We start from the raw sequence: 25,439 nt of genomic DNA, 5'->3' as shown, positions 1-25,439 counted from the left end.
CATTTGGCTGGGATATGTCAGGCATCACCCATTTCTCTGTTTACATATACATTTACAGCTGAGCCGTGCAATCAAGAAGTCCTGAGTCTTCTCAAACTTCAGGGACCACGGCCATGCTGCTAGGAGGGAGCACTGCACCTGGCGATTCCGCGTGCATCCTCCCTCCTCCCACCTTGCAAGTTTATTTTCCAAGCAGACTAGAGTAGCTCTGTCCTGCGGCTTGTTCTTTGCATTTGTCTCTTTCCTCCTGTCTTTTTAACCCCAAAGTGAGGTTTATTTATGGGAAGAAAGAGGGAGGAGGAGGGAAGTGGTGTCCGGAGGGTAAAGACCCAGGGAGAATGTACAATGTTCCCTTTTAGTAGATGGGGAACCAAGAGTCAGAATTTATTATTCTGTAAAACTACAAAGTTCATTAGGACTTTTAAAAAGTCATTTGCTACCTTTTAAGGTTCTCACAGAGAACAGCACTTGTCAGTCTCTAAGGTGCATAGGAATTACCTGGCATCTTGTAAAAATCAGGTTCTGATTTAGCAGGTGTGGGGAGGGGGGGCCCGGGGTGCTGCATGTCCGTGAAGCCTCCTGGGCAGGGCCTGCTGCTGCAGATCCAGGGACCACACTCCAGATACCAAGGGTGTGGATTGTACACCTGCTAGGTGCTGTTAATGCTGTCTGTTCCAGCAACAGGGGAGAAAAAGGATTTAGGTCAAGGGAATGTAAAGGTTTGCTGCTCTCGTCAGTTGATCACGAAAATCAGGCTGGTGACTTTTATTTTCCAGTTGTCATGACCCCTTTGGTGTCCTTGGTGACAGATCGAGATCTCTTCATATTTGTAAATATTTATACAATGTGGTTTGAGAGGATAGAGAAGAGAGGCATGAAGAAACATTGGGGGGAGGATTGGGACATTTTATAGCTCCCATTTTAAGTAAAGACTGGCCTCTATATTAACCTTCGAACTGGTCTCAAAGGAAGCTACGTAGAGAAGAACATTGCTCTTTTGTCATTTTGAATAACTTAGATCTTCATACATAAATTTAGATCTGGATCACACCTTGAAGTATGAGAGAAGGAATGAATTATCTCTGGAAGCTAATTCCACTTGCTCCATCAGCTCCCATCAGCTCCACCTGGACACTGCTCAGATTTTGGGGGCTACCTCTTCTAGAATCACCATCAGAACTTAACACAATATCAAATTAGAATCAACAAATGTTATTTTAAAGACCACTTACTATGGTAAGTTTTCATGTACTGAGAGTGGACCTAATTTTTCCCTTTAGCGGCAAGAGTCAGGGCCAAGTCTTGGGACCAGGGTGGATGACAAAGCTGTTCAGTACTGTTTATGGTCAGAAGAGCGTTTGACTCTCAAGTCGAAGGACCGCTTTTCTCCAGTTCCTTATGAACCTAATTCTGAGTGCTGTTCTTAAAATAGGACTTCTCAAAAGTGTTTGCCCAACAGTAGGTTTATTAAAGCATTGGCTTTTAAGACGACAACCACCATTTGGTTGGAGAAATTCCGAGTTTGTAGCAAGAGCCACCTTATTTTTACCGACTTTTGTTTGTGGTATGCGTGTGCTGATAAAAGGCAGCATGGACGCTCCTTACCCTTTCTCCCCGTTCTGTTTACTTTCTGTTAAAACCAAACCAGACAAATAACAACCCCACCCGGCAAACTCCAGATCTGTCCCTCCAAGGGCTGCCGCAGAAGACCGGGAGTGGGCGGGCGGGCAGTGCTGGGAGCCTCTGCCTTTGAAGGACTGTGGGTTGATACCCTAAACAGTAGATCCACCCAAGGGCATGGTGGGGTCGGAGGTGTTATATGGGGTTGAGCAGGGGAGTGATGCTGAACAGGATTGAGCTGTAGAGAGACAGCCAGCAGACCTAGGGCTTTCACGATAAGAACCTGAGAGTGATTTGGGGAGTGAAGTGGACAGCACAGGGCCAGAGACCTCTTAGGACAGAGATGGTGTGCCTTGAGCTGAGTAAAGGACAGGCAAGCGTTGACCAGGACTCCAGGCCAGGTGTGCAGTGAGGTGCAGAGGCCAGGATAGGATCTGACCTGGGCAGAGGTGTTGGGACCCTGTTGCGTAGACCCTATCTTTGCTTTGTATGTGTTACGTGCCTCCAGTGCCCTAAAGGGCTCACCTCTTGTGAAATCGGTGTGTTGTGTTTGCTGGCTCTGGAAGTAAAGGACATTTTGTGTCATTGGGGATATTTGTATGTCCAGGTAGTGACCTTTGGTCTGGGCTGCCCTCAGGGCCTCCAGCGGTGGCCGCTTGTTGGAATCAGGGTCCAGAGTTGCTGGCCTGTCCCCCCTCTGCTGGCTTCCTCGTCTTTGACTTAAGCACCTGGTCTCTGAGGTGCTTCAGGCTCAAGGGCAAAGCTTTGGGCCGACCAAATGTTTAAGCACCACTACTAGTCATCTCCTTTCCTTCTACAAGTGTGTCTTTGGCTCTAGGCGTGGTTGGCAGCTTTCTGTCGGCGATGATGCTGTGTTAAATTGTGTATTTAAGAACACACTAGTGAGTGCAGTGTGTCAGGCAGGCTCTGGAGTGCCATGACCACAGGTGATGACCATGACAAGAGGCGAAATCTGGTGACTTGGGCTCTGCCTTCAAGTTTTGATGACAGCTCAGCCAACTGCTTTATTTTGCTTACTTTTACTTTACCTTTCAAGTAGGTACTGCTTTCCAGATGAGAGAGTGCAGGCTACAGAGCTTGCTCTGGGTCCCATACAAATAAGTAGTGTTGCCAGAACTGGAACCCAGATTTTTCTGACCCCAAAGGCTGTGCTCTAGATCAACGCCTCTCAAACTTTAAAGTGCCTGCAAATCACCTGGGGTCTTGCGGAAATGCAGGCGGGAGGTGGGGGCAGGAAGCCTGCATTGAGGCTCCCAGATCTTGCTGTGGATCCGTGGGTCGCCCTGTGTAGCAGGGGTCTACACCACCTGGTGTCTGGCTTAATTTCTTTTGAATCTCACTTCCAGTACCTGTGAAGCAAGGAGATCCAGTTACGGTGTTCCCTCCTTCCTTAGAATCACCAGGAGAAACCCAATTGTAAATGTGAAGTCTCTGTAAAGCAAATTAATGGGAAATATCCGTGGCCTTTCGTGTCCGTTTTTCCCCCCTTCAGTCCTTTCTGAGCGTCCTCTCCTTCCAGTTCTTTCCCTCTGTCCCCGCTCCCGCCTGTTGCTACCCTTATCCCTGAGGGGTTGACAGCCGTCCGCGTCATGAAGGCCCACTTGTCTGCTGATGGCTTTGTTGACACAAAGCCTAACGTGCATAATACGTTTGAAAAAAAGGTGACACCTAAGATGAAAAGGAAAACTTGTGGTTTGCTCAGAAAGGGAGCTTCAGTCGTTGGGATGATTCACTGAGGAAGTAGGGGAAATCCTTGTAGGTGAAGTCTGGGAGAAGGGACTCTCTGGTCAGGCAGGCTGAGCAGAGGGCTGTGTGTCTGTGTTGGGATGGAAACAGCGCCCACACACCAGGACAGGAGGACACTCCTGTTGGAGGCCAGCTGGCTGTCTCAGCGCCTGGGCACAGAGAAGCTTGCTCTTTTAGGGGCTGTTGTAGGAGGGGCGTTCCCCAAGCCCAGCTATCCTGTGGTTCAGCGGGCAGATCTTGGGCATCTGAGCTAAATACCCGGCCCTAGCCTTCTGCAGCGCTGTGACTTGAGGCGACTGGACCTCCCCGAGTCTCCCATTTCCTCCTCTGTAAAATGAGGATGATAACAGTGCCTCCTCACAGGGTTGTTGGAAGAATTAACACGAATTAACGTGTGTACAAAGCTTAGGCCTGGGCCCCGCTCATGAGTGCTCAGCGTAAGTTAGCTCTCATTCCTGGTTCCTTGTCCTCCTGCCCCTGCGGACCTTCTTGGTGAATAAAAACTTTTTTGTAGATCGTCTAGGATTACATAAAAGGTATGCATGTTACTGTCACAGTGTGCCATGGTGTCATGGGGCTCTGATATGCAGACTTTGGGGCCGGATACCCTCTGGGTTTGACTCCTGGGTTTACCCACAAAGGGCGACTTTCTTGGAGCCTCAGGCTCCCCGTCTTCAAAATGGAGGGGAGGTAAGAGCACACTTGCCTCAGAGCCTGCCATGAGGATTGAATGAAATTATGTCAAGTGCTCCTCGCAGTGTCCGGCGCATCAGTGCACACCCGGTCAGAGGAATCTCTTAGCTCACAAAATGCCTGTAACTTGAGGTTTTGTAAATTGCTCATCGTCAGTGGGGAAAGAACCCCCTTTTGGGGTTGGTGCATCCTGACAGCCTTGTGGTGCTGGACAGCAGACGTGATGGTAAATGAGCCCTGGCTTCTCTGGATGGATTCTGCATCAGGGACGATCTGCCCTTTTCCAGAGCCCCTGCTCCGGGGTCCTGTGGGGAAGGGAGGCGGAGGGTCCTGCTGGGCTTACCTGCCGTCCCCGGCTCCTCGGGCGAGCCATGGGGAGCAGGAAACACAGCCTTCCTGCTAATCAGGGTCATAAATGCCAGCCCGCAGCTGAGTGAGCATCCTGCTGCTGGTTGGTGTCATTGGATTTAGGATCCTGTGGCGGTGGTTTAATTGGAAGAGATAATTGGTGCTGTGTTCCGGGGAACATGATCCGAGAGCAAGATGACCAGGAGCCGCTAGGCCGGTGGAGTTCACGCTTGCTGACTGGGGCAGGAAGCGCCCCTCTGCCCCCTGCCAAGCTTTTGGCGTCTGCTCCTTTGGTGGCCTGTGCGGTACTGTGCATCCCAGCTCGTGTTCTAGCCACGGGAAGGTTCTGTCTGAGGGAAATGGCAGTGTCACGGTTTTCTTTCCACAGTGCAGTTCACGTTGCTTTCCTGTGCTGCTTTCTCTGGCTTCCTGTTGCCTGTGGAGACTCCGACATCTGGGCTGGCACCTGACGTCCTCCTATGTGCCTTGCTCGACGGTGCCTGGGGGACCCATGGCTCCACAGGGTGCTCCAATCCCATTCTGCCCCTCTGTGACTGCTTCCTGGCACCCTCCCGTCTTCCTGGTTCCGTCACCTCTCCTCCTTGGCCGTGGCTTAGTGTTATGGGGGACTTGGGAATGCGGATTGGAATCTGATGGTTCTGGTTTGAATCCTGGCCCCAACACGTTCACGTTTTGTGACCGTGGTTAAGTGACATAACCTCTGTGAGCCTCAGTCTTTTCCTTTATGAAGTAGAGGTGCCTGCCTTGTGGGGTCATGGAGATGAGGAAGTGCCGAGTGCCTAATGTATGCAGTGGTGCTCAGTAAGTGTTAGCTAATGCAATGATTATGCTCCAGTTTCTCCGCGATAGCCAGCCCTCATCCTTTGAGTGCTAACAGAATAACTTAATTGCACCAGTTTTAGATCGTTTAAGATGACTCCAGGTCTTCAGACGGCTCAAAGGCACCACGAAGACACCAAGGTCAGACAGAGGTCGGAGGTGCCAGGGAGTGGGAGAGGAGATCAGCACAACCTCACTTTCTCTTTTGAGAACAGGGTGGCAGCCTCTTGAGGCCCCGGAGCGTTTTCTCTGTGCAGACTTTGGCCTGGGCTCTGCAGCTGCTTCGCAGGAAATGGGAATGAGTGTAGCACTCGGGAGGGATGCAGTACCCACGGCAGGCTTGCTTCTGACCCGAGCGTGCAGGCTGGGCAGGGGCTGCAAGCACACATCCAGAGATGCCTCGGGAGACCTGTCTTAGCACCGGGGCTGCGTGCATCATCAGACCCTGCGTCAGTCACAGGGAGACGCGATCCTTGCTTCCTTTCTCTGCTGTCTCCTGGAGCAGAGATTGGGATCACACGCAGAGGAAGAAACCTGCAAGCAGATATTCTGGATGGAATTTGCTGGGGCACTCTGCTCTGTTCGCGCTGGGCTCTGGTCGTTTCTCATCCCCCCATCCCATCACCAGGGGCATCTTCATATCACCTCTTTTCCATTGGCGGATGGGGTACCTCCCAACAAACTGCCTTACAGAATGTAACCTCACTAGCTCCCCATCCCCACCTGCCCTGTTCTGTGGCCGAGATGGCTAATTTCTGGACTTCATGCTTCTCAAGGTCCTTTTGACTGGGGCTACCTTGACTATGGGATCATCTTTTAGCTCAAGTGTTCCGGCAGAAACGGCAGCTGAGAAACTTGTCAGTGGGCTGAACCAGCCCCGTACTGCGTGTAGAAGAATGTTCCCAAGATAAGAACTTATGAGACATTAGAATGGTTCTGTGTAGTGAGAGGCGAATTCCACTCGTGGAAGACCCACGCCCTGTACCTCCCTCTCCCACAGCCCTTCAGGGTCACTGGTCTTTGCTTTTGCCAGCACCCCCCTCCTCCTCCATCATCCTCATCCTCATCCCCATCATCATCCTTGCCTGCACAGTGCCCTGGAGTCATACTGAGACACAGTCTCTCCCTTCCTGTTGCCAGCAGACTCCCCAGTGCTCTGCTGCACATAGTAGGTGCTCGCTGTGCTTCAGCCAGAGTCACAGACCATGGAAAACAGACCCTGTAAGCCAGCTGAGAGGTGCAGAGACATTGCAGGGATGTGATCCTGTCGTCTGGATTTCTTGGATGGAAACTGCTCTGTATGAGGATGTGCTCATCAAAATGGCTGTGTAGCCTTCCCCTTCTGTAGCCATGCCTGGGAGGCTGGTCATCAAGAAATAAAAGGAACAAGATGTGTTTAAGGAAGGCAGCGTAGCGCACCTGGAGCCTTTAAGCCCCTTTCACGATTCTCAAAGCTGCAGTTTTTGTGTGTGGGTGCCTTAACTGGCCTCTCTCTCTCTCTCTCTCTCTCTCTCTCTCTCTCAGAGCCAGGACTGGGCTGCCTCTGGGCGTAGAGTTGCCTCGAAAGCAGATGGTCTGTACCAGCTGAACTTTGCTGTGAAAGCCGCCTGTGTTGGAAAACTGAAAATCAGTGTCCGAAAGTGCTGGTCTGTCTAAAGTTTCAGCTTTTGTGGTCCTTAAATTCTCAACCCTGCGCTCATTTCTCTGGACCCGAATTCTGCCTGTAAGAATGAGTCAGAATTGTTGTGATAGGTTCACCGCAAGGATCAGAAGTTTTCTGCTATTTGGCAAGAATCTCTGGCTCTTGTGGAGGGCTTTACCATTTTATGGTGTGTTCTCCTGAGGTTTCGCTCACAGGTTCCTTAACTGCAGTCTTTTAAGGCCTGGAGAGAGTCCCACTTTACAGATGATCACACTGAGGCTCAGAAAAATCCTTTCTAGGGGCATGTAACCAGAGGGAGGCAGAGCCTTGACGAGAGCCCTCCATACTGCTCAACAAGATGAGGACCACTTGCACCTGCCTTCCCATTTACTCTCCTGCTGGCTCCCAAGCCCCGCCCACCAGACCATTTCCCTGAAAGGGGGTGATTTGCATATTTGGATCTGAAATCCACACACCCCGGCCCTGACACATTTGGGGCCGCGTCCCGTTACAGCTGTGAGGTCTGTAGCTGGGGAAATGTGAGCATGTTGTTGATAGTATTTATGAGAGGAGTGTCAGGAAATTTCCAGGCACTTGCTAGACATCTGCCATTTGTAATGTGGAAGGCAGGAAACGGCTTTGTGTGTAGGCCACATTAATTCCGGTGCCCACATTCCCCTCTTCTGGGCAAATCCACCTCCTTGGGTTCGCTCCCAATCTCCTACTCCAGCCGTCTGCTGGTTGGTCTCCATCCATCCGAACAGACGCTGATTTCAGTGCCATCCACGTACCTGGCACAGTACAGGGATATTGGTCCCCACCCGGTGGCACCTGAGACTCTGCCAAACCGAACTGCCTCCTCTTGATTTCTGTGTCTGTTCCTGGCCCTCTCAGGGAAGGTCCCCTGGCCCTGCGTCTTGATCACTCTCGTGCTGGCTGGCTCATAGCCGGCGCTCCCTGCAGTTCCCCTGTGCCCACCCCTTCCCTTTCTGCTTCTCTGGCACATCACCACCGAGACCAGGTTGCCGTTGGCCACCTCCACTCTGAATGCTGATACTTACCTCTCGCCATTTCTCCTCTTACAACGTGGGCAGCTGGTCTTTCAGGAAAAAGGCCCTGCCCTGCTCTAAAAATGGCACTCCCTTGCCATCGACACACAGTGCCATTTGGTTTGGTGCTCTTCTGGAACTGATGATAGTAAACGGCGCACGCATGTCCCTTTCTCTCCCACTCTGGTCCAGCCCTTGAGAGCAGGGGCCCTCTTACTCTTCTCAGGTCCTGGCAGGCCTTCAAATGGTGTCCGGCCTTTGCATGGTGTCCAGCCTTCTCGAATCCATGCACGATGGCTGGCTGGCAAGCTTAAATGGAGATTGTGAGTGCACCTCTCCCCTTTGTTTTAAGCTGGCCTAACTAGTGCCTAGCTGTTCACCGACAGGAAGCAATGGTTGATGGCTTTGAGTTGATGACAAGAGGAGGAGAGACCGTTTTCCTATCTCCGCAGGGAAGGGCAAGAGGGCAGCACATTTTAGAAGATGCTTCCTTGTTTTAGATGCTCTTTGTTTTCTGTGGGGTTTTGCTTTGTTTTAAAGTCAGGTGTTTAAACCGAATGGTTAATTTTATAAACTTCACTCTTTGAGGATGATTTGTTAATTCAACAAAAGTTCATTGTGCAAATAGTTGTTTTGGGAGAGGGTCAGGGCACCCAACTATTTCGGGTGCCAGATTGACTTGTGTTTGGTAAAAAGAAAATGTGGTGTTCACAGAATTGAGCCTCACCACGTTTTCCAGTAATTTTAACCTTTCATTATTGCCACCCGCAAAAGTGATTGATCGATACCTTAACGGAAACTATCTGGGGAAATAGGGCACGTTTAATATCTATGTGTGAACACAAATGCATGCAGTTTAGTCCCTGGGGTCTTCATGAGAAGGATAAACATTGGTGTGAGTTCATATGATAGCAGATGGAGTTCAACATTTTCAGTAGGGGACCCATATGCCTCGAAACAGGCACATCAAGTAGTTTGGGGAGCTCTTCAATGACTCAGTCCTCTGGAACAGATAGCACTTGAATGCTTCACCTAATCCCTGTGGCTCCAGGTCCTGGAAGGGCTGAGGAAGGCGGACAGGCTGGATCGTTCTTACCGTCGTCCTGTTCTTGGACAGGGACGGGTTGTCTGTTCTCTGACCTTGCCCTAGGCCCCCTCCCCTTATTTTCTTGGGATGCTACTCAGGGAGAGTCTTCTCAACTGAAAGAGTAAAACCAGCTCATAGTAGCGTGTCACTTGAGGGAAGCAAAACCCAACCCAAACCTTAACCCTACAGTTCAGTGCCAGGAACCCATGTGAGAATCTTCTTCGGGGCTCTCCAAGGCTTAGTAAGGAGTTCTCCGTGAGAGGTCACAGCCTCCGCTTCTGTGTGATGTGAGAGACAGTGCCACAGGGCTGTGGTGACCGATGCCCGTCCCTTTCCTGCTCCTGGGCCTGCTTTCCAGGTCTGGTATAGGGCCGCCTGCGCTCATCTAAGCAACTCGCTCTGCCTGGGAGCTGACTTTCTGCACTCGGGAGAGCATGGCCAGGGCCAACAAGGCCCCAACATACACAGTGCCTCAAACAAAACCTAAGGCCACTAAATATTTAATTGAATTATTTCGCCGTGAGGATATTGTGACTCATGTTGAAAACTAATCACCTGCCTTTTTAATCTGGCCCTTAAAAAATAGATCCCTGGTTAAACATTTAAAGGTCAGAGTCATGGTGATTGCAGTGGTGTCATTGTTTTCCTTCCTTGTGGGTTTGGGTGGGGAATGGGAAGGAAAGGGATGTGTGGGAAGGAAGATAGAAGTTGCCTTTATGGGTGAAGGGATTCCAGGCGATCAGGATAATTCTGTGTGTGTGTGTGTATACAATTTTTTTTATTTTTGGCCTTCCCTCATCTTGCTTCTCCAGAGGGATGCCGGGAAGGGGCTGGAATGTGGGTGAGGACGACCTTTGAACTGGACAACTGTGCTCAATTGGAGAAACCGTATTCCGTGTCCAGTCACTCAAGATAGGGTTTCATTTGTACCATCAGAGCTTGGTGAGGCATTGAAATTTCATTGTTCTGCCTTTTAATTTAAGTTTTTATGCAGAAAGAAGGAAATATGTTGGAAAATTGCTGTGTTTTCTTCTTTCCTCAGAGCGCCGTTGCTGTACGTACAAAGTAACATCTCTCCTCACACAATGGTTGGATCCTAGCTTTATTATTCTAGTAATAAAAGTGATTGGCCATAATTAACTTTTTAGGTGACTCCAAAAGTGCTTTGCCCTCTACCATTCTGATGGGAATTTCAGGAGAAGAACGGAGAGGGCCTCAAAAGTGAAATGGGTGTGGCCGACATTCGGTCTTTGTTGGTAAAAGACCAACTCGGAAAGATTTTGAATGTTCACTGTGTGCCAAGACCTTGTGGGGCACCCTTGGGAATGAAAAAAGAGTGAGTCCGGTGCCTTGCACGAATACCCATCGAGAAGGGGGGAGCAAAAGCGATCCCTTAGAGAAGACAGATACTTTCCATTTCCCTAAGGACAAAAATGCCCACCTCTGAGTATGAAGTCCTAACGCCTCTAAGTTTTTGTGGATTTTTTTTCTTTCTTTTCTTTTTTTTTTTTTTTTTTTTTTTTGCATCTGTTGGAGTTGATAGAAAGTTGAAGCAGTGGAAAGAAAAAAAAATTCTCTAATCTGTGTACTGTGATTCTACAGAAAAACAGGCCTGCAGCTTATGGCTCTTCGGGGAGCAGCGTCTGCCAGGAAAACAGAGCATCAGTGATGTGCTCGACTCGGTACAAGGCCGACACGTGTGCCCTGCATTATGCGGATATGGGCCCATGTGACCCCGGGATCCCTTCCAGTTCCATGAGTCTCAGTTCTGCCGTACTTACATCTAGCCAGCTGGAGACTGTAAAAAGCTTTTTTTTTTTTTCTTCTTAAGTCTAGAAAGATCAACCCGATCTATTTCGTTTGCATTTCCATTGTCTTTAATGACGCTCCCCAGCCCCCATAATTTCTGGTGATTTCTTCCTTCCCATTTTCCATCATTCAGCAAGTCTTTGTTGAGTGCTGCTCGGGCCAGGCACTGTGCAGTGGGCAGGACACCCCCCCCCCCCCACCTGCAAGAAGCTTCATCTCATGGAGGAGAGAAGCAGTAGAGACCGTGGCCGGACAGCGTTCGGGTGGTGATGGGTGCAGATTTCACACGGCGAGGGGGCTTCTCGGAGGCAGAGCTCTGGGAGTGCCGCTCAGGCTGGGGGACACCCAGGCACGGTCACAAGGGTGCATAGAAGCCAGCAGGCAGGGCACCGTCCCAGCAGAGGGAACAGCGTGTCCAGAAGCCGAGAGGTGGCGGAAGGGAGGAGGGGGCATTTGGGAGCTGCCAGGACGCCTGTCATCTGGAGCTCCAGTGTTGGCAGTTTGTGCCGATTTTGCTTTCCGTGAAGACTCTCAGGTGCCAGCTTCAGAGAACATTCACAGCTCTGCCTTTTTGTCTGTTAACTTTAATAGATGTCAACTCTCTCAGATTCAGGTGAAATCCTCCTCCCGTGAATGCTAATTACCTCCCGTTAACGCGTACAAGAAAATTTGAGATAAACTTAGCAAACATCTATCCCAGTCATTCGGAGCAAAGCACTTCATCCTTGCCCCTCCCAGCCATCATACCCCCAAATGTTATAAATCTGTTATTGTCAAATGATTCTGAGCCTGCAAAAGTCATTGTCAAGTCTGAGACCGTCTTGCATCTGTTCCCCTTTGTTCCTTAGAACAGTATTTCAGCTTGCTTATCGGTTGCTGCTTTTTGTGTGTGTGTTTTTTTTGTTGTTGTTTGTTTGTTTGTTTCCCTCCTTTGTCTGTCCCCGGGTCTGGGGAAGGCTGCTCTCCCAGGCTGAAGCCAGCACCCGCATTACGGAGAGCTGCTGGGCACCAGGGTCCCTGCGGAGCCGATCGGGGAAGCCACGGGCCCGAAACCCCTCACGAGGTGTCCCTTTGGAATGAAAGGAAGGGGCCGAGGCTTCCTGCTGCTTTGCCATCCTTCAGCCTGGTCACAATGCATTCGGAGCACGTGTGGCCTTAGGAACAGGGTCACCGTCTCTGCCCCACCAGCTGTCCGAGGATTAGTTTTGTCAACTGCAGATCAAATATGGAGGAACTGGCGCAGGCTCGCTGCCCTGGTGACCTCCTCTTTGGAAATCTGTCTTGTGATACCGCGGAACGTTGCGGCGGCGGCTTACTCTTGACACGAAAGAAAGCCAGGAATGTGGTGAAACAGAAGAGTGTGTTGTGGGTACTTGTCTGTTCGCTTGTGAACCCTGGTACCCGGAGGGTGGTGTGGCCAGTTCTCTGCAGCTTCCCCTGAGGCCTAGGTGGCGGTCTGAGGGATTTAGGTGAGAGAAGCAGTGGGGTTTGGTAGAAAGAGCACGGCCTTTGGAGGTGTACACATCTGGTCTAACGCCCAGCTCCCTTATATTTGCTGTGTGACCCGTGGCAGGTTGCTTACCCTCTCTGTGCACGGGCAGCTTGAGAATATCGTTACATAGGAGTCTGGAAGGAGTACTTTTACATAACACTTTGCACAAGACTGCGGAAACATGCGTAGCCCAACAAAGAATCCCCCTTCCAAAACACAGTTGGTGTTGGGTGAGGGCCAACGCGCCAGGCTACCTCTTGGAATGAGTGCCTTGGTCTCTGTGCCTCAGTTTCCTCATCCACAGTGGGAATATTAATGTCCACCAAGCACAGCTGTTATGAATATTAGAAATCAAGTATATACAGTGCCTAGCATAAGGTTGCCCACCCTGAGTGAGGAGTGTAAAAGGTGGTGGTAAATCTTGTCAGCTGACTTCTTTAGGTCTCTGAGGTCCCTAAAATGAGGGTAGGCTCTAAATTTTGAGTGGTATTATCAGATGGGTGAGCTCTCAGGTGTGCCTAGGGGGTTGGGGTAGAGAACAGTCTATGAGGGGCCCCGGCACTCCCCTGCGCCCCGCCCCCCCCCCCCCGCCAGCACTGGACCTCTTTTTCTCTGTAAAACATCTGAACTCAAAATAGGGTTTAAAAAAAATTATTTTGCAGATCTCTGGTTTAGGTGAGATCCCTTATGGAGTACCCGATGATTTTTCAAGGACCCTTACAGATCCCCTGGTTTTCTCATTTGTAAGAAGTGGAAGAACAGAATTTTTGGTCTTTCGTACTTGACAGGCCAGGAAAATGAAGGTAAATGGGTTAATGCAGTTAATAGCCTACTGGGGCCCAAAAGTCTGCCACCGGCCCCCGGTTGGGAACCCTGCGACCCCACTGGCCGTTTGGTGAGTCCTTGTTCTCCTGGAAATGGAAGCAAGAGTCCTGGGCCCCTGGAGGCGGCTGCTGGTCTCCGGGCCTGGGCTGCCCAGTGGCCACATCACCACCTCCAGGGAGGACGTCCTCACCGGATGCCGAGCCCTGCCTGAAAATCATCTTGTTGCCACCAGTGTTCTGGGAATGACTCCTGGGAGGAACATTAGGCACAGACTTTAAGTCCCTCGAACTCTGTGCCAGAGGAGACACCCTGCCCTCCCTTTGTGCGTGGACAGCCTTTCCACCTGTGGGTCCCTACTTACATAATCCTGATTGGAAAAACATTAGTATTTGTGGCAGGCTGGAGGGCAGATGAAATGCTAGGCCGTAGGTGTGGATTTCTGCTAGTTAATCTGAATTGTTTGCTAATCAATCCCTGTTTTTAAAGAAGCTCAAAAATGGGGGTGCCTGGGTGGCTCAGTCGGTTAAGCGACTGCCTTCAGCTCAGGTCATGATCCCAGGGTCCTGGGATGGAGCCCCACATCGGGCTCCCTGCTCCGCGGGAAGCCTGCTTCTCCCTCTCCCACTTCCCCTGCTTGTGTTCCCTCTCTCTCTGTCTCTCTCTCTCTGTCAATTAAATAAATAAATAAAATCTTTAAAAAAAAAATAAAGACGCTCAGAAATGGAAATGAAAAGCAGTCCAGATTTCAATAGCTAAATGCCTCATTGCTCCAGGGGTGAATGAGAAGGGCTTAATTCTCTCCTGGATATCATCAGTCGAGAGCCTGCTTTGTAGCAGCAGAAATCACTTCAGACTCAGAGAAGGAATTTGTTGGAGGATGTGGGGGCGGGGGGCGCTCGCAGGACCCTGTTCTTCCCCCTTCTTCCTTCCGTGTTCCCCTACTCTGTCATCCCCGTGTCACGCGGGTGTACTTTATCTCATTCTCATGAGGCCATGGGTTCTGACAGTAGCCCTGGTCTTACTTGCTGCGTCTCCCATCCCCTGTGCTCGCCTGTGGGGGCTGAGTCACAGCAGCCAAACCCGGGCAGGAGGATGTCAGATGACCCGCGCCGGCCACCACGCTCATGGAACAGAGCAGCGCCCAGGGGGTGGTTTTACTACCTGAAATAAACACACTTGCAGCAGAGGCCACACCCACATAAAGAGAAGGTGCCCTGAGCTAATGCGCTTGCCCCCGCCCGCTTCCCAGTCAACCCGAACGCCGGCGAACACAGGCTCGGTTTCCCAGTTCACTGCAGTGACCCCTTCTCTGCTGCACCCTCAAGCCTGGGGCCCCTCACGGAGCGTTCTGACGTCACGCAGAGCCTTGGCATGTTCTGTCGAGTGTCTTCCTATGAGGCCTGGCTTATCTGTACCCTGAATGTGGAAATGGGAAATTGCAGTCCTGATTTGATCTGAGGCCGATAACGTCCCGAGCCCTGACGCTTGTCACCTGTGATGCTGGCAGTGGGGAGAGCGCTGAGGAGGGACAGGAGGACTCTGAAGGGCAGAGGTCGCCAGAGCCCGAAGGAGGCTGACGAGAGAAGGGTGCACAGCTTAGCAGGTTGCCCTGTGATTCTTAATGACTCCTTCTGGGGCCCCCAGGCTGATCTGGTCCAGGAAAAGGGGTCACATTCCTGTTCTTGCATTAGCTTCTCCTCCAAAACCATTCCCAGAGCAGAAGCGGAAGCTGAGATGAGATCACTGAAATCTTTTGAAATTTTTTTATCTTAATTTTTAAGATGGTAAAATACATATAAAATTGACCACCTTCTTGCCATTTTAACCATTTTTAAGTATATATAGTTCAGTAGTAGTAAGTGTCTATACTTTGTCATATAATCAATCCCCAGAACTTTCTCATCTTGCAGAAACTGACACTATACCCATTAGACGATACCTCCTTGTTTTCCTTGTCCCCTAGCCCCTGGCAACCACCCTTCCACTTTCTGTGTCCATGAATTGGACAGCTGTAGATACTTGCAAGATTTATTTATTTATTTGAGAGGGAGCACGAGTGAGCATGAACGTGAGTGGGGGAAGGGCAGAGGGAGAGAATCTCAAGCAGACTCCCCCCGCCCCGCTGAGCGCAGAGCCTGATCTGGGGCTTGATCCCATTACCTTGAGATCATGACCTGAGCTGAAACCAAGAGTGGGGTACTGAACCCAGGCATCCCTCTCTTTCCTTTTTAAAGCTGAATTATATTCTGTTATATGCATATACCGCATTTTATTGATCCATTCATCCATTGATGGGCCTGGGTTCCTTCTGCTTGCTGGCCATGCCTCTTCTTTTAAACCTTTCCATGGCTCTCCATTTGCCTTGGGGTGAAATTTCTCCCCCAGCCTAACCTTGTTGCTGAGGCCATTTCAAGGCCAGGCCTCTTCTTGCCTATCTCTCCAGCTTCATCCTCTGACTACTGCCCCTCCATCCAAGATGCTCTAGTCACTTTGGACTCCCTGGAGGCCCCCAGGCCTGTCCCCTCTTGCTGCTGGTTCTTCCCCACTCTCTGGACTCAGCAGCACACTGTCTTAGCCTGGCTGGGCCCTGGCTCGCTCAGCTTGGACAAGCTCTTCCCCCCAAATCTGGGATCTCACACATGGTATCATCCGTTTCTGTGTACCTCTCATTTTGTACCAGGGGCCTGTGAGCCATTTTTAGAGCGAGGACCATTTTATTGACGAATCCTAGCGTCTGTGCATGGTAGGTGTGGCATGTCTATTAAAACACATGAGGAATATTGTCTTTTCAAATGCAGGAGGCTCTTCACTTCCCCCCTCTGCTCCACCCTTTTCTCCTTGCCACTAAAATCCATGACCCACGTAGAAACTGAGTACTTTTTCCCACAGCCACACTGTGGCGGGACTGGTCCAGTTCCATAGTGCTAGGCTCAGGTATGTAATGGGTCACGTGTGTGGGCTAGCCTGAGAACTGCCGTCGAGGCATTATTTCTTTGCAGGGAAACAAAAAAAGTGTCTCCATTTTTGAAACAGCAAATACAAACAGTCTCCTGGAACATGCACCTCTTTGGTAAGTTGGGGTCTGCTGGTGATGCTGCCACTGGTTTGGAAATCAGAGATGTTCTTCCTTCCCTGTAATGAGGACAAAGGTGAGTGGGCCTTTGTACATCAGGAAAAGAAATCTACTCATCCATCCGCAAAGGAGAGCAAAAGGTGTTGTAACTTCATTCGTAGTCAAGTGATTCCTGAGAACGTAACGGATGATTTTTCACAAATGGGGTGGACCAGCGGCATTAGCCCCTGGTCTCCACCTAAACAAGATTTCAGTAGCAGATAACCACCCTGTTCTTTCCTCCGAGCTGTCTGGGGCGGGGGAAGCTGTCCGTTTGCTGAGAGTGAACCAGTCTGTTTTAAACTTTGCTAACAGACCAAGGGAAAAGAAAGGAGAGGGTGGGGCCAGCAGACCTGGCAGTGCTGTGACTCAGGTTCCACTCCCATCTCCTTCTGGATTTGACTGGGGTTGAAACCAGCCTTTCGGAGGCCCGTGACTCACCGTCTGTGGGCGTGGTGTCCTCTGGAGCGTGGCAGTGCACCACCTATGAGCCGTACACATCAGTCCCAAGAGGCTTAAAGGGCCTCTCAGTGGCCGTCTTCGAAGGCAGTGACCGCTTCCTCCTAATTGGTCACTACAGACATTTCTGCTGCAGCTGAAGCATTAAACAGAAAACCGAAATGCATTTGGCAGTGAGGTGGGATGTAAATCCAAAACCAGATTTAGGTGAAAGGGACATGTGTGAAGCTGTGCCTGCAGAGAAGCTCGAGGGAAGAGATCTGCCGTCAGACAGCTGTGGTCTTGAATGTTGATAGCATGACGATAGCAAGGGTCGATGAGTACTTTGGATGTGTAGGGCCTGCACCGGTGCCCAGCATCTTACTTGCAAGGATTACATCCCTCAGTCCTCGCTGGCCCTGTATGGAGGAAGTGCTGAGCTTCAGAGTGGATGCTGCCCAGGGTTATGCCACGGGTTGCAGGGAGAGCTGAAACAGTCGCTAGGGATGGCTTCTGGGCTCAACTCAGAACGCAGATCGGAACCTCCTAAGAACAACAGCCAGCTCGGCTGGGCTACCCTGAGCGGATCTTGGGGGGTAGCCAGGGGACTAGGTGCAGACGCGTAACCAGCAGGGCCTGCTGCTGTTCGTCTTGGGCAATCAGAAATCATGCTATCCTTCTAGGGCCAGAGAAACACCCCCTCAGCTCCTGTGCACTAGCATCATGCTTTGAGGAATCCGTTCATTCTGAGGAATGAGCTTGGAGGAGTAGCCTGAGTGCAGGGTTTGTCTGCTTGTCAGGTGGGGGCATTCACGGCCGGGTGCTGTCTGTCCTGGGTTTACTTAACCTACCCGATGGGTCTCGGTCTTTGAACTTAAAAAATAAGAAAATGGGCCTTACTCGGACTCATTTTCCAGCAGTTATTGATCCACTTTGGAATGCTGGTTTGTGGGTTGAATACAATTCTGTGTTAATCTAGCAGCCGTGTATGGCCGGGGGGTCTGCCCCTGCCCTGGGTTCCCTTGGTCTGTCTCGCATACACACACAGATGTGCAGGTGCACACACACCCACTCTTTAAATGGAAGTCATTCAAATGTCATTGCTTTTCCTGTTTTCTGGCTGAGGACAAGAAGGTCCCTGATGTCGAGATTTCTAGCTGAAAGGTCAGTCTCAGGTTTGTAATAACTGGGCAATTGTCTCTTAAAATAAACTAGCATCTCCAGGGCTGTAAGCTCGTCTTCTTAGCTGTCTGGATGCGGAGCTGTCTCTCCTAATGGCTGGCTGCCGGTGCCATTTCCCATGGCCCGCTGCAGCCATCTGGAAACGTGGCCAACAGTCCCACGGTGGGGGAGGGCCGGGCTTCTTTTTCTGTAACAGGAACGTGCTGACTCCGGCCGGTCCCTCCACCCTTTGTCTTCCGCCTTCCGGTCAGGAGCCACTCTCCGTGCATCTGTCCTCCCCGAGTTGTCACCCCTGGTTTGGGACGGGTACAGTGTCATCTCTGTAGGATGCTCACCAAATCAATGCTAATTCTTACAGGAGCTAATTCCTGCCTCAAACTTGAGTCAGTGTGCTGATTCAGGACTGTTAAGGTTTGCTGGGCTTTTCTCCTAATGCGTGCTGGGTTCCTGATTGGGAATGTTGGTAGGAAACCCGGGGGGCTGCCTTGCAGCGTTCTGGGGAGACACCTGTGCATGAGTGCTGTCTTATCTGTGAAAATGAGCCCACTTGGGTGTTTGATTTCAACAAGAGTACTGTAGATCAAATAGTTTCATCTTTTCAAGTTCTTCCTTAGGATGGTAGAAGTTATTTATAAGACACTAAGTAAACTGGAGTTTAAGAACAGTTTTAAGAACAGAGATTAAGAATAGTTTTTTTTAATTGTTTATTGTTATGTTAATCACCATACATTACATCATTAGTTTTTGATGTAGTGTTCCATGATTCATTGTTTGTGCATAACACCCAGTGCTCCATGCAGAATGTGCCCTCTTTAATACCCATCACTAGGCTAACCCATCCTCCCACCCCCCTCCCCTCTAGAACCCTCAGTCTGTTTTTCAGAGTCCATCGTCTCTCATGGTTCGTCTCCCCCTCCTATATCCCCCCTTCATTCTTCCGAGATTAAGAACAGTTTTAAGAACAGATCTTTCTCCTATGAAATGAGCCTTTAAGCTTGCTTCAGGATGGCGGTCCCAGGTAGTGCTGCCCTGGCCCAGGGTGAAAGATGCAGATGGTGTTCAGGGGCCATCTGGGAAGTGGTGAGCTAAGGGGCACAGTGTACTGAAGGAAGCTGAGGGTTCGGGACCGTTCTGTCCTGGACAGGATGCAAGTAGGCACCCAGGAGAGCACCTGTAGTTTTGGAACCTCACTCTAAGGGGCTGGTGTCAGGAAGGCAGGTGGAGGTCATCTGTTCTGGGATCTGGAAGGCTCCTCTTCAGGCTGTGCTGCTCCTCACAGCAGCGCGTGTTGGTGGAATGTGGGGTTCTCCTTCAGCAATGCCTGAGTCCACTTTTATGATGCAAATTACGTGCCCAGCTGTGCCCCCAGTTCAGCCGTGTCCCCTTCTCCCGATCCTGGTCTGCACAAGTGCGTTCCGCTGGGAGTTACCTAAGCATCCATATGCCTTCATCCCAAAGGGGTTTGATGCCTGGGGCCCTGGGAGAAGCCGTCCTTGGTGATGCTCCACGGAGGTGACTAAAGAGACACACGTCATGGTGGCTTCCTCTCTCGTGGTCTGTGCACACGTGCATGTGCACTCTGTGTACGTGTGGACACAAGGCATGTATGTTTTTGCCATATGCAGCCTCCCAAGTGGTTCACTGAATACCATGAGGGTCCCTGGTGAGCCGTGTCTGTTTCAGGTCACAGGAAGACAGTGACAATCATGAAATTTCCAGGTGGCATTTAATGGTTGGAATTAGAAACCAGTCCTGTACTTAAGACCTAGAAGAAGCTACCTTCCATGGCTGTCTTTGTTTTGTTCGGCCTCCTTGAGCTAATGGCAGGTGTTGCCAAAGAGGTCAGGGTGCTTTACTCGAACCTTCTGCCTGGAAGGGAGAGGTTCTTCAGATGAGAAGTCCTGCCCTTCCTAAAGCTTCACCTGTGCTCACTTTACTCCAGGGATTGCAGAGGAGAGCTTCCTGCCCTCTCCCTCTGAGCACGGGACAGGGTGAGTTCTCTGGCCTGGAGGATATGTCACCTGACTCTAGGTGACTGGTTGGCAGGGGTGGGAAGGGAAGAAATGCCAGAAACATGCTAAACTGGGCTGCCCTTAGGTCCCATTCAGCTTGTACATTCTCTAACTCCTAGATTCTGAAGCTTCTTTAGAAAGTGGCTTTAAGAAACCTCAGGGCTTACTGTCGAGAATACCATTTGGTGGGTCCCCCGTCTTCTTTATAACTCAGCCAAGTGATTGTTGTCATGGCAACGGAGCTGTGCCTGCAAAGGCTTTTCTAATAGCATATAAGGGGCTCTGGAGCTTCCTGAGGTTGTTGGTAATTATCTTCTTAAAGAATATGTTCTGAATATTGTGAGCATTTTAATGGGCTCTGTTCCATCCCGATGGGGACTTCTGAGGGCCGTATCGGTCCCCTATCTTAAAGTGAAAAGACTACTCTTCGTTTTGCCTTCTTGTTTTTTTTTTTTTTTCTTTTGTGCATGCTCTTATATGGAAGAAGAATTGCTATCCCATTGTTACATAATGCCTTGCACATAGTAGGTACACAAATAATTTTATTTGCACAGGCAAAACAGACGAGCTTTAGATCTAAATATTCTTTATTAGATTAGCATTTAGATATACTGTTTTACTAAACGGTCTTGAATCTCAAGCCAGGCAGGCCTCCCAGAGCTCACGGGGTCAGAACTCCTGTCCCTTTTTGTTTTCACTCCACTGTGAGCCTAACTCTGGTAAAGAGCTGCTCATCACCCCCTTCTGGGAGCTCAGATGTAGCCTCAGCTACCAACTTCCTAAGGGTACCTGCTCTTCAGGATGGGTTATTGTCTGATTTAAACAATTTTATTTCTGTTTTGGTTTCCTTTATCTGCAAATACCTACTGAGCCTTTATTCTGGGCCATGCATCTTGCCAGACACTGGGAATTCAGAGATGGCTGGGACAATGTGGCTATCCACGGGGAGGTCACTGTCTAGCGGAGGACACGGGCCCAGGATGCAGTAAGCCCAGGACAGTGTTACGAGTGTGGTGATGTATGAACGTGCGTGGGAAGGAGGGAGGTGAGCTAGCAACCGTCTGGTCCCCTTGTCTCTCCTCTCCCTCCATTACCCCATCCTGAACTGCATGTGCTGGAGACCCCTGAGGTGCTAATTCTCCGTAAGACAGAGGAGAGAGCTTACTCCGTGCCCAACTTTTTATACTGAGTCACTCTGAAGGCTACTTAACCTCCCAGGTCTGGGGGAGCCAGAGGCTCACAGGAACCAAGGGCCACTTTGTGACCTGTACTTAGCTTACATCCAGCCACTTTGCCCTCACATGCTGTCTGATGCTTCTGAGCTTTCTCTTTTTCTCGGGACCCAGATTTGCAGTTTCACTTGTTGGCAGGGGGACCTCTGGAGAGGGGTGGGAAGCTTCACCATCAGGAGTCCCCAGTGTCTTTTGGGGGTACAACACAGTGAACAGTCTCATTCTCCATGTCCTTCCTCCAAGTCTGGGACATCTGGTCCACCTAGATTTCGCCTGGTAGGGTCCTTGTGGTGGTGGAGTTCTCGGGGATTTTGGGAAAGGGGTATTGGCTGATGAAGTATCCCAGCCCCTTCGACCCAAAGCGTGGTTGCTGGTCTGGCAGTAAGTCAGCATGAGCTGGAAGCTGGTTAGAAATGCAGAGTCTCAGGTCCACTCCAGACCTTCTGAGTCAGAATCTGCATTTGAGCAAAATCCCCTAGTGATCACATTAAAGTGTGAAAGCTTACTGCTCTAGTTCCTGTGAGAGCTCACAGCCAGATGAGCAAATACAAGGCACGCATCCTTCCATGGTTCCTGCGATCATGGCAGACACTGCTAGCTGATCTAGGCACCCACTTCTCCACCAAGTCCAGATCCAGCCTCAGAATCCTTCTTAACACAGTGTTCCAGGCGTCATTAGCAGGCAATCAGAATTAGCCCAGAGGATAAAAACCCATTTGCCCCACCCCCACCCCGCCTTTGTGAAGAATTCATCCTAAAAAACAAGGAATGCCTAGACCTTCAGGGTTGAGAATTATGCCCCTAATCATTCCCCAGGAAGAGGAAAGGAACACAAGCGCCCACTGAATGAACAGCTGTTGGCCATAAATCAGACCCAGCTGGTCCTCGGGGTCAGGCAGCGAGCTGGACGGAGCAGGGGAAGCTGCTGTGTGCCCCTGGCTCCTGCATGCCCCCCCTCAGGACACAGGGCCGGTCCATGCTTTCTGGCAGCTTCCCGTGGGTTTTGTTTGATGACTGAGCAGCAGTTAGGTTTAAACCACTCACAGGTGATTATTGTCCTTGGGAAGTGTTTGTGCTCTGTTAGAAGACTAGGGAAAGAAAGGTTCAGGGGAACAGAGAGCAGGAAGAAGATCAGGGGTAGCTCTGATCATCGAGTAGAAAGTTCACGTCCCATCCCGTGACTGGCTCTTGGGGGCATCTCATGTAGGCCGGTTAGGTTAACCTCGAAGGGTCATCAGGATGCTAGGATTGTGTCCTGTTTTAATGGAAATTGGGCAGGACCAAGAAAATGTTTTGGGAGATGCATGTTTATCTTCTGCTTCCAGCAGCAGCTTCTAACCACTGAGGACTTCTTGCGTTTCCCCAACGTCTATGGACGTACCTCAAGCTTTGGAAGATCTTATTTACTGAACAAATGACATTTCAAAGTAATATATGACCCGTCTCCCCCCGCCCCCCCCCTTACTTTGGAGGACTCTAGTAACTGTGACTCTGGGATCATTTTTGCCAGATTTAATGCAGTTCCGGTACAACACAAAGGACTGTGGGTGGTTGAGTTGGCCAGAGCAGTAAAGAGATTTAGAAATAACAAAATAGTCTTTGGTTCACTTCACTACTGCTTGACCTTGAGACTCAGCTGGGGAACTCGAAACTAAAACCGGTTTACGCCCTTGCATTGAACAGATGGAGGATGGGAGGGTGGGGTGGCCGGCCCTAGGGTCCTGTGGATGCTTGGGTTGCATCACGATGCTGATTTCCTGCCTGCCTGAGCCCTATACCTGCTTTCTCTGGTTGGAAGAGCCAGCCTCCTGTTCGCCATTTCGGGGTTAGTTAGAAGAAACCTGCTCAGAAACGATCCAAAGATTCATCCAGAAACCATTTGGCATAGGTGTGGCCTGAGAGAGAAATGGAGGGGAGGAAGAGGAGGAGATGAGAGTGACCTTCGATGAATCTAGGTAGGAAATTAGCTGCAACACAGAAGTCTGTCGGAGTCTTGGCCAATGTGGCCACTCTTCTGATAGAATCTGACATCTGAGCTTCTCTTGCTTTTCCCTGTCACAGTGGCAGGTGGGGTGGGCAGCATGCACGGAGAGAGGGCTGGGGAGCCGGGGGAGGTACTAAGAGAATTGGGAAGAGCCAGTGTTACAGGCCTGGAACTCGGAGGTCAGCACGCCTGCCAGTTCCCACATACGGAGGTTTGCTGAGCACCTACTATGTCCAGAGATGTGCACACATCCCGTGATGTGCAGTTTGATGAGATGTCAGTGTTTCTAGAAAACAGATTTCGAATGAGACTAAGCAAGGATGAGGTCTCCACAAAACTGTGCTGTAGAGGCTCTTCCTGGGACAGGTCAGTAGCCAAAAGGGTGATTTTGGGAAGGACACTCCTAATGAGTAGGGAAGGGTCCTTTGCACCTGTCCAAAGAAGCTGGCGGTTGGTGACCTGCTGAGACCGTCTGCATCCGCCCGGGAGCCAGGGCCCCGCACGCAGACCGACCAGCTACACACAGTCCGGCAGGGATGTGGCAACAGTGGTTTGAGTCTCGCTGATGAAACAGATGTTTGAGTGGAGGGGTTTTTATTTTCCTTCAGTTACAGCAAGGGCAGGGGGCGGAAATCTGATTTCTCATCCATCAGCTATTCTGAGATGTATCTGTAACAGTGAGCTGTCCTGAAGAACGTTTAAAAGGTCCATAGACTCAGCCCTGGATACAGATCCTGAATTCTACCGTGTGACCTTCGGCAAATGACTTCACTTCTCTGAGCTTCCCTGTCCTCATCTGTAAAGTGAGGATAATAATACCTACCTTATAATGTTACCTATATGAGGAGTAGAATGGGGTTAAAAATTGAATTCTTTGTGCTTGCAACTCACTCTTCGCTTACAAGCCCTTAGTAAACGGTAGATATTCCTAATAATTTGGAAAGCAACAAAATTGCTTCCTGAGAGTTGATGAAGTCAGCACATTCTGGCATAGTTTAGGGATGTACAGAAGCCCGTTTAAGGACTAGAGCAGTTCATAGGCCAGCAACACATTTCTGGATAGCAGAGGTTTTAAGGATAAATTGTTAGTCAGAGGGAGGGTCTGGTCACCAGCGGAAGCAGAACCAGGGGATGGCTAAAGAGACCCATCAAGGGCTCAGTCTCAGGGGTCTCATCGCTTTCGGGGAGGTGGATGCATCAGGCTTTCTCTGATCCCCAAGATACAGCTGCCCTGTTCTGTGTCCACATTGTTCATCAGGCCCCCTTCTACATGATCTGGCCTTCCCCGAAGGCCGCCTGGGAGGTGATGCCCAGATCAGTGGCTCTAAGCATCTTATCTGCCCGGCGGTTCAGTTTCCCCAGCTGAGAAGACGCTGCAGCCCACATCCGCCTTGCCGGCACGAGTTGGCTTCCTTGAGCTGAGCACCTGGCTCCAGTGGGGGCGTCTTTCTGCACACCTGCATTAGAGGCAGACCCTCGCGGTGGGCGCTGGTGGTGACAGCTGTCTGGGGGGCCATTGGCATTTCCTGGTTGATACCCCCCCCCCCCCCAGCATTTTCCAACCGGGTACCATTGCATCCGAAACAGCGGCAGGGAAGGATCCCAGTCGGAGTGCATTTGCTCCTGCCCTGTCTTCCCCAGAGCGTGAGCCGGTCCGTGTGTTTGTGTTTCCGTATTACCACTCTCGCTTTGCTTTTGAAACAGCAACAAAGAAAGAGGAATATTGGTCTCTGTGGCTGCCAGTACCGTGCATGCCAGAATCTCGTGCTTGCTGAAGCCGCCAGATGGTGGTGGGGACTGTGTGTGGTTTTGTTTCCTCTGCTTTTTGAAAAGTCGTGAAGTGGGAGAGGCTGGGGAGTGCGAGCTTGGCTGCAAGATTGTCAGCTGATAACAGTTTGCAGTGTCTTCCACCCTGCATGTAGGCACAAGGGTGTCTTCCCAAACTGTGTTGCTGACCCTGTCCAGCGTTTGCTGAGTGCACGGTATTAGCTGTTCCGTAAACACCAGCTGGATCATCCATCGCCCGTAAGCCACATACAGTAGCTGAATAATACAGTTTTTCAAACAGGAAACTCCATGTGTTTTTCTCTTCCGCGAAGATGGAAGCGGGTGGTTGGGATTGCCATTGTAGCAAAAGGGAAGTTCGGCTTCCTTTGTGGGGGAGATTTAAGGGTTTATTTTTAAAAATCTTTATACTTTTTTTTTTTTTCCACTTTTGTCCTAAGGGACCCCATGAGGACAAAAGGGGGCAGATCCTTCCACTGCTTAAAATACTGCTCACGTTTCTCATCTGTTAGTTTCCTTGAA

General features: G+C 50.4%; 1 protein-coding gene across 7 annotated transcripts in view; it reads left to right on the top strand.

Moving 5' to 3' along the window:
- Positions 1-25,439, top strand: part of MTSS1 (MTSS I-BAR domain containing 1) — a 158,586-nt gene that overhangs the window by 87,054 nt on the left and 46,093 nt on the right. The window contains exon 1 of one of the 7 annotated variants that reach the window (XM_032415758.1): positions 6,800-6,991. The exons of the other annotated variants lie outside the window; for them this stretch is intronic. The gene's annotated coding sequence lies outside the window, so the exon portion shown is untranslated. Of the gene's footprint in view, positions 1-6,799; positions 6,992-25,439 lie in introns of those variants that run through there. 7 annotated transcript variants of the gene reach the window in all.

Source organism: Phoca vitulina, unplaced genomic scaffold (assembly GCF_004348235.1).
Source record: "Phoca vitulina isolate PV1807 unplaced genomic scaffold, GSC_HSeal_1.0 scaffold18, whole genome shotgun sequence".
NCBI classification, from domain to species: Eukaryota; Metazoa; Chordata; class Mammalia; order Carnivora; family Phocidae; genus Phoca; species Phoca vitulina.
Note: the sequence above shows the minus strand (reverse complement) of the source record. Positions and strands in the feature narration are given on the sequence as shown.